Genomic DNA, 8,397 nt, shown 5'->3' on the forward strand with positions numbered 1-8,397 from the left:
ACCTGGTTTGCCCACAGAGCAGAGACGCAGGCCTCAGAGGCGTCACAGATGGCCATGAGGTCGTGACCTCCCTCCAATGCCAGCACCACGCGACCCTCCGCCAGGGTCATCAGCTGACGCGTCAGGTACCCAAAACCTGCAGGGGAGGGCGTGTGTGAAGGGAGGGGCAGAGAGAGGGATCATCAATACAGTGCATTCGAAAATATTCAGACCCCTTGACTTTTCCACATTATTACGTTACAGCCTTATTATAAAATTGTATATAAATTTTTTCCTCGTCAATCTACACACAATACCCCATAATGACAAAGCAAAAACAGGTTTTTTGAAATTTTGCAAATGTATTAACAATAAAACTGAAATATCACATTTACATAAGTATTCAGACCCTTTACCAGTACTTTGTTGAAGCATCTTTGGCAGTGATTACAGCATTAAGTCTTCTTGGTTGACGCTACAATCTTGGCACAAACTGTATTTGAGGAGTTTCTCCCATTTTTCTCTGCAGATTCTCTCAAGCCCTGTCAGGTTGGATGGGGAGCGTCGCTGCACAGCTATTTCAGGTCTCTCCAGAGATGTTCGATCGGGTACAATTCCAGGCTCTGGCTGGGATACTCAAGGACATTCAGTCCCAAAGCTACTCCTAACGTTGTCTTGGCTGTGTGCTTAAGGTCATTGGTCCGTTGGAAGGTGAACCTTCGCCCCAGTCTGAGGTCCTGAGCACTCTGGAGCAGAGTTTTCATTAAGGATCTCTCTGTACTTTGCTCCGTTCATCTTTCCCTCGATCCTGACTAGTCTCCTAGTCCCTGCCGCTGAAAATCATCCCCCCAGCATGATGCTGCCACCACCATGCTTCACCGTAGGGATGGTGCCAGGTTTCCTCCAGACGTGATGCTTGGCATTCAGGCCAAAGATTTCAATCTTGGTTCATCAGACCAGAGAATCTTGTTTCTTATGGTCAGAGTCATCTCTCTCTTAAAAGAGAAGAGCATTACTACTAACCTGTGGTGAAGCGAGGTTTGGTGAGAGGCTCAGGGGGCGGGACAGAGATGGGGAAGGAGGAAGCGGAGGCCGGAGACGATTGGGCCCTGGAGAGGGGGCGGTGACCTGGGAAGGTGATTGACAGACCGGCTGCCTCCATGGAAGCCTGATAGTTTCTCAGCTGGTGGATTCTCTGCTGCTCCAACAACATGGCCTGCTGCTCAGAGAGAGGGAGGAGGGGAGGAGAGAGGAGGAGAGGAGAGAGAGGAGAGAGGAGAGAGAGGAGGGGAAAGAAGGAGAGAGAGAAAGAGAGAAGGGGGAGGGGAAAGAGAAAGGAGGGATAGAGAACAACATTGCATGATAGCAACAGACACACAGCCACCGATGACTATTGTGACATCACCTGCTCTTTATAATGTGTTTACAACATTTGGCCACACGGTGGCAGTCAAGCTATGTGAGGTGAACCGAAACACATGACATCTACCTGCAGGAGAGTAAGTGGATTTGAAAGATGCATGGTTTCCTCTCATTAAAGAAGGACTCTGTGTCAGAAACATAGCATCCTGGGACAGGAAATAGCATATTATTGCCCAAGTGAATCATTCAATAAACACAACTACTGATAAACGAGATAATTGTGTGTGTGTGTGTGTGTGTGTGTGTCATCAAGTTAATACCGATATGAAAGTGCTCGTTTTGTACACTGAGAATGAGCCTCAAATTTGCATCGTCAAAGTCATGAAAATGCAGTCATTTAAGATATATATTAAAAAGGTATACTTGTTTGCGAGTGAATTAGAATTAACTTACATATAGCGGTTTCAACAATATTGGGGCCAAGAAGAAGCGGAAAGTTTACACACGTTTCATGAGAACTACAAGTTTATAGCCAGGTGTTCATGAGTATATCACAACTATGTGTCTTTCCATGACAAAGACTGAGCAGGAGGTGTGAAAGTAGCAGGTGTTGGTGTGATCCTTATTCATGTCACTGTTAAATCCACTTCAATGTGTAGACGAAGTGGAAGGAGAATAGTTAAAGAAGGATTTTTAAGCCTGGGAGCAAATTGAGACATGGTTGTGTATGTGTGCAATTGAGGGTGAATGGGCAAGACAAAAGATTCAAGGTGCCTTTGAACAGGGTATGGTAGTAGATGCCAGGAGCAGCCGGTTTGTGTAAAGAACTGCAACGCTGCTGGGTTTTGTCAACGCTCAATGGTGTATCAAGAATGGTTCACCACTCAAAGGAGACTCCAGAACATGCAACAACTGTGGGAAGCATTGGAGTCAACACGGGCCAGGCTCCCTGTGGAACGCTTGACACTTGTAGAGTCCATGCCTGATGAACTGACAGTTCTGATGGGATGATAAATTGATGAGATCTTGAAACCTATTCAAAAGACATGACCCTGGAAGTATGATGTAGGATGAATCACTAGCACATCATATTGACCTGAGGTACGGCCCTCTCTCAACTCACTTCCCTCCTACTGTCTGAACAGTGTTGTCCTGCTGCATGTTCCTCCTCTGGTTTCTGGGGTCTGGGGGCTCTTGTTTGATGGCGATCCACAGGAAACCTCCGCCTGGGGAGAGAGGGCCTGGTGCTCCCTCAGCTCTTCCTCCGTCTCTCCGGGTGACTCTGGTGCGGCGGCCCCCGTGGGCTCCCTGGCTTGCCCTACATCTAAGGAGAAGGTATGGTCAATCCATCGTCTAGTCATTGATGATATGCAGTACAGTAGTAGTACAGTAGTAATCAGTAGTAATACAGTAGTTACTGCAGTTGTTACAACAGTAGTAGTATAGGAGTTCTATACTGGAAAGATGTCGCTTTACTAAGACGTGGCGGTCAACATTTAACATTGAGGTGTGTGTGTGTGTCCTTAAGACTTTGGAAGTCAGTGGAAGCTGCTGGAAGCTGTCCACAAAGCAGTGCACTGAGCTCCACATCTCCTATCCAACACATACTGGCCAGAAATGGGAAACTAGATCACTAGTAATAACGGCTGTGAGTGAGTCAGGGGTCCACGGAGACAGGGGTCCATTAGCCCCGATCCTCTCTGTCTCCAGAGACTCAGTGTGTAGGTTCTCATACACTGAATGGTCAATGGGAAACGTCTGGAGCACGAGTTGAAAAACCAAATGAAGCTTGTTAAAGGGAAAGAAAAGGAGGGATGAAAGAGAGAGGGGGACAGTGTGTGTGCCAGGGAAATGAATCAGTCATCCCACTTGTACAGAGGAACATCTCTTGAAGTGTTCCTGTGTGTATACAATGGGTAGACATGTGATTTGTATTTTAAGCATTCATCAGTGTCGGTCACTTAGTAGGCCTACTTGGAAATGTCTAGTGTGCTACTTTGTTTTCATCCATATTAATAGTGTGCAATTATAAGTCATTCACACAAAAGTGCACTGCGAAATGTTGCACTGCAAAATGTCTGCACTGCAAAATGTCTGCACTGCAAATGTCTGCACTGCAAAATGTCTGCACTGCAAAGTCTTCCAGATACAACTATTCAGGTGAAATTGAAACACAGCAATGTATTTTACTGCGGTCTAATATGTGTGTGTGTGTGTGTTATTGGCAGGCTGTCAGCCTCGGGGCCTGTGGCAGGGTGCAAGAGGAACAGCGTTGAGGTCAGAACCCTCGCCAGCTACCTCATCCCCGTCCTCCTCCACAAACAAGCTGCTCTTTTCCCTTCTTCACTCGCGCCCTCTACCTATTTTCTCTCGCCTCTCCCTCTCTCTTCACTCCCCTCTCTCTCTCGCTCTCCTCTCGCCTCTCTCTCGCTCTTCTCTCTCCTCCTCCCCTCTCTCTCCCTCTCTCTCCCCTCTCTGTCTCCCTCCTCTGTCTCGTCTCTCCCTCTCTTGTCTCTCTCTCTTCCCTCTCTCTCCTTTCTCGTCGTCTTCCCCCTCTCTCTCTCTTCTCTCCCTCTCTCTCTCGTCTCCCCTCGCTCTCCCCGCTCTTCTCTCGCTCTCGCCGCTCTCTCGCTCGCTCTCCGCTCTCTCGCTCGCTCTCGCCTCCTCGTCGCTCTCTCCCTCCTCCTCCTCCCGCTCTCCCTCTCTCGCTCTCCTCTCTCGCTCTCCCGCTCTCGCTCTCTCGCTCTCCCTCTCCCCGCTCTCCTCTGCCTCTCTCCGCTCTCCCTCTCGCGCTCTCTCCCGCTCCCTTGCTCCTCCCCCTCTCTCCTCGCTCTCCTCCGTCCTTCCCTCTCTCCTCTCTCGCTCCCCCCTCTCTCTCTCGCTCCCCGTTCTCTCTCTCGGCTCCCCTCTCTCTCTCGCTCTCTCTCTCCTCCCTCTCTTCTCTTCTCTCTCGCTCTCAGCTATCTTCTCGCTCCTCTCTCCCCGTTCTCTCGCTCTGCTCTCTCCTCTCATCTGCTCTCCCGCTCTCTCTTTCCGCTTCGTCCCCCGCTCTCCCTCTCTCGCTCTCGCGCTCTCCCTGCTCCCGCTCTTGCCTCTCTCGGCTACTCCTCCGCTCTCTCTCTCGCTCTCCTCCCGCTCTCTCTCTCTCTCCCCGCTCGCTCTCCTCTCGCTCCTCCCGCTCGTCTCCTCATCTCGCTCTCGCTCGTCGCTCTCCCTCTCGCTCTCTCGCTCTCTCGTCGTGCCCTTGACTTGCGGAAGTCACTTTCTGGCTAGAGTATCGCTGCCGATCCGACCACAAGCAGTCTGAAGCGCGAGGTGGAAAAAGAGAAGCGATAGGTATCCGATTTCTCCTGAGCAGTCTCCCCTTCTGCGCGATCCATCTCAGTCAGTCGTTCAACGCCTGTCTGTCGTTGGAGAGAGTCCTGCTCCGTGCGGCCGTCGCTCGGCTCTCAGTCTCTGCTCCTCGTACTCTCGTCAGCTCGATCGCGCTCTCGTGCCTTCTCTTGTGCTCGCACCCATACTCTCTCTCGTCCCACACCGTCTCGTCAGCGCGCGCCTCTCGGTGCTCTCCTGGTCTCTCTTCCTCTCATCGTCGTCTCCCCTCCATGCTCATCGTCTCTCTCCGCTCCCCGCGTCTCCGGTCGCTCTTCTTCTCCCTCTCTCGCCCGTCCCGTCTTGTTTCTCCACAGCTTCCTCTCATTGATCTCCAACTCTCTCTCTCATATCGCTCTGGAGTCTCGGGGCGGACGGAAGGATACCCTCAGCTCATCTCTCGATCGAGCTCGTTTCCTCTCTCTCTCGCTCTCGACTCTGGATAGGAGGCTCGTCTCGTCGCTCTCGCGCACGCTGCTCTGTCGTCGCTCTCCAGCGTGGAGCGAGTGTGCTCTCATGTGTCTGGCCTCATCCGTCTCTTTCATCTATGGGAAGTTACTGGAAAGTTCAATCACATGAAATGTTTGATGCTTCAACGTGGATTGAACGAAAATTAATGCAAGCCCAAAACATTTCAAAACTGTTGTTAAGATAGATGTATTTCCTGTTCATATTTTGTGCTCTTTCTGACTTGTGTGGCAAGCCTCGGGAACTCCCTGCCATCTAAATGCGTTACTAAGGGGAACGGGTATCGTTTCATTGTAAGACAGAACCGTGGTGAAGGAACTGTACTATTAACATCTGCTTCATTCTTGAAATGGGCTTGTTTACATTAGAGCGGATGAGAGGAAATATATCCAGTGAATTCAGAGAGAGGGTGGGGACCCAGCCCCTCTCCTCGACCATTTGACTAGGCGGCGCCCCAAAGTGGGCTCCCTATTCCTATATAGTACGCTGGAGGTTGTTTTATTATTGAAGTTTGTGTCTCAAATTTTTTGTGGTGATCCAATGGTGAGTGTACAGTCTTGTTCATTCGCTGCAACTGCCATAGGATCAAGGAGGGCGAAGGTATGAGCAGCCAGTGCGTCTTGAAACCGACCCAGACCAAGCCGCACTGCTTATTGACACATAACTGCCAGACTAAGCCCGGAAGCAGCGCACAGACCAAGTGTCGGTGGGAATCAGCGTGACTGCACGCGCCCGCCACAGGAGTTCGCAGAGCGCGATGGAACAAGGACACCCTGGCCGGCCAATGGACGCTCACCCTAACCGGAACAACCTGGGCAAGTTGTGCGCCGCCATGAGGTCTCCGTCGCGGGACCTGGCTGCCGACATGAGCTGCGAACTCGAACCAGCATGCTCTAGATGCACACGGCGATGTGCAGTGAACCTCGGGGAAGGTGTGCTTTCATGTAAGCAATATGATGATAATAGCACCCTGTACAGTAATACAGCCTTAAATGGCCTGTGATCAAGTCATACTGATAGAGCGTTTCCGACATCTGGACCTTCAAAGCCCATCTATGCTCTTGACAGATTATTTATATACAGTATTAGATCTACTGCTGGTCAGAGATAAACACTAAGAAAAACTGAGGGAACATTTGATTGGTTGAGAAAACGTATGATTAAATTTAGTTGAAGGTGATACTCTTATTTGCAGTGGGGATGTACCTAAGGGCATAAGAACTGATGATACAAAAGAGAATCCCTTGTTATCATCGGAGAGAGAGAACAAACGCGTCACAGAAACAGCACAGCGTACCTAGTTCCTGAATAGAGCCGATTATGTGGCAGTGGGTATCCGCTTGTTTGCCATGGCCGGTGTGGGGAGGTAGTAGGACAGTCTGCCCTTTAGCAACTGCACATACTTCATTAACATTAGACTCCAAGCTATAGCCTCCCGTCCTCCTTCCTCCCTCACCACGCGCTAACGCCCCCTCTCCTCCTACACTCTCCCTCGCCCGTTGTCCTCTTCCCGCCAGCCTCAGAACCGTTCCCTTGGCATCGCTCCTGCCGTCACCGGCTCCTCCCCACTGTTCTTGCACACCCCCACTCACGCTCCCTCCCGATGTACGGATCGCCACGGCCCGTCACACAGATCCTCCCCACCTGTTTCCGTCGCCACCCCCCCTCCAGCTGGCCCTCCCACTGTTTCGTGTGGCCCCCCTCCCCCTCACCGCTCCCCCCATGATTCCTCGAGCGCACTACCCCTCATCCGGCTGCCCATCCCCAACTGTTTCTCGCGCACAGTCCCCCCTACCGCTTTCTCTGGTTCTCTCGGTACTTGTTGGATGTTGTAGTCTGCTGTGGAAGCTGCTGTTTGATGTTTCATCAGGAACTAGATTGGTTGTGTGCTTGTTGGACCGACCAGCTGCTGCACGGGTCTGTATGGGGGGCTCTGGCGTCTGCTGGGGCAATAGTGGGGTGAGACTGGGTCCGACCCAGGGGGTACGGGCTGCCCCCGCAGACTTGTGGGATGACGGGAGAACTGGGAGGGCGTACAACTGTTGGGAAATGACAGCACGCGATGGGTATGGCTTGAGTAGGATGGATACACATGCCTGACCAACAAACAAGTGGTCCCAGGCAATAAATGATCCGCAAGTAGACTGGGCTCTGTTAATGCAAACACAGAAATGGAGATGGAGCTTAATAGAGCACAGTACTAACAAGCTGGCAGAAGAACTTCTCATGTTGCAAAAAAGGAGCCCCATTCTCAAGTTCCAAAGGCTGTGCGTGGTACAAGTCATGTTAGCTCCAACTGTTCAGCTGAAAAAGACTGGAAACAGATGAGTCAAGTGGAGTGTGTTGTCCTTTTTGGCGTCAACCGGTGGGCACAATGCTCTCTTCTCGTCATTGACCCTGGCTTAATAGAAGATTGATGAAGAGGAAGTCGTTCAAGTAGAAGGAGGGGGGGTTATCTGCTTAGGAAAAGGCAAGCCAGTGTAGGGCTGGAGCACTGTGTGTGTGTTCTGGCACCAAAGTACCTTCTAACGTGCGTCCACCTGCCAGTAGGGGCCGCGTGTGCGCGCAGTCCTGTTTGCGAAGCAGGACCAACCAGTGCTGCAGTAAGTGGGCCGGTGCCCCTGCGCCTCCGTAGCCAGGTAGTACTAGGGGGCACGCCTAGGTAGTGGGGGCTGAGGGAAGAGGCCGGAATGTTGACCCGCCATTGCTGCTGGACCGGAGTTTTTTCCCCCCCCAAAACCTGGAGAACCGGGGTCAGTAATAGAAGTGTTTTTAAGATAGAACTGTTGTGGCATACTCTATATGTTATTACTGAATTGTTTTTGAAAATGCTTCTGTAATAGTCTCACTGGGTTTCCTAACACTAGTTTTGGAAGACTGAGGTAACTCATTACAAGCCTGTCATGCGCTGATTGGTAAACTGATGTATACCTGGCAACTAAAGTGATTTGGTGATTCTATCCTTTAAGAGGGTGGGTTCCCCCCAAACCATGTCACATGAAAGATGAGACAGAATCAGGGAAGAAGAAAAGAGAGAAAGCGATTAGATAAGAACAAATAAAGTCCCGTTCATCTACGAAGCACGAAAGTACGGCAGACTTGTTTGATCTGTGTAGAGGTGTTGCAGGTAAGACCCTGTATTCTGTTTACTTATATTTCTGCGCAACCGAACCTAGTAATAGATTGTGGTATTGATGTTTAATAAAGTCCCGCCAC

General features: G+C 50.7%; 1 pseudogene; it reads right to left on the reverse strand.

The window, feature by feature from the left end:
• Nucleotides 1-8,397, reverse strand: part of LOC111979973 (histone deacetylase 4-like) — a 44,761-nt pseudogene that overhangs the window by 916 nt on the left and 35,448 nt on the right.

This window comes from Salvelinus sp. IW2-2015, linkage group LG20, assembly GCF_002910315.2.
Source record: "Salvelinus sp. IW2-2015 linkage group LG20, ASM291031v2, whole genome shotgun sequence".
Lineage (NCBI taxonomy): Eukaryota > Metazoa > Chordata > Actinopteri > Salmoniformes > Salmonidae > Salvelinus > Salvelinus sp. IW2-2015.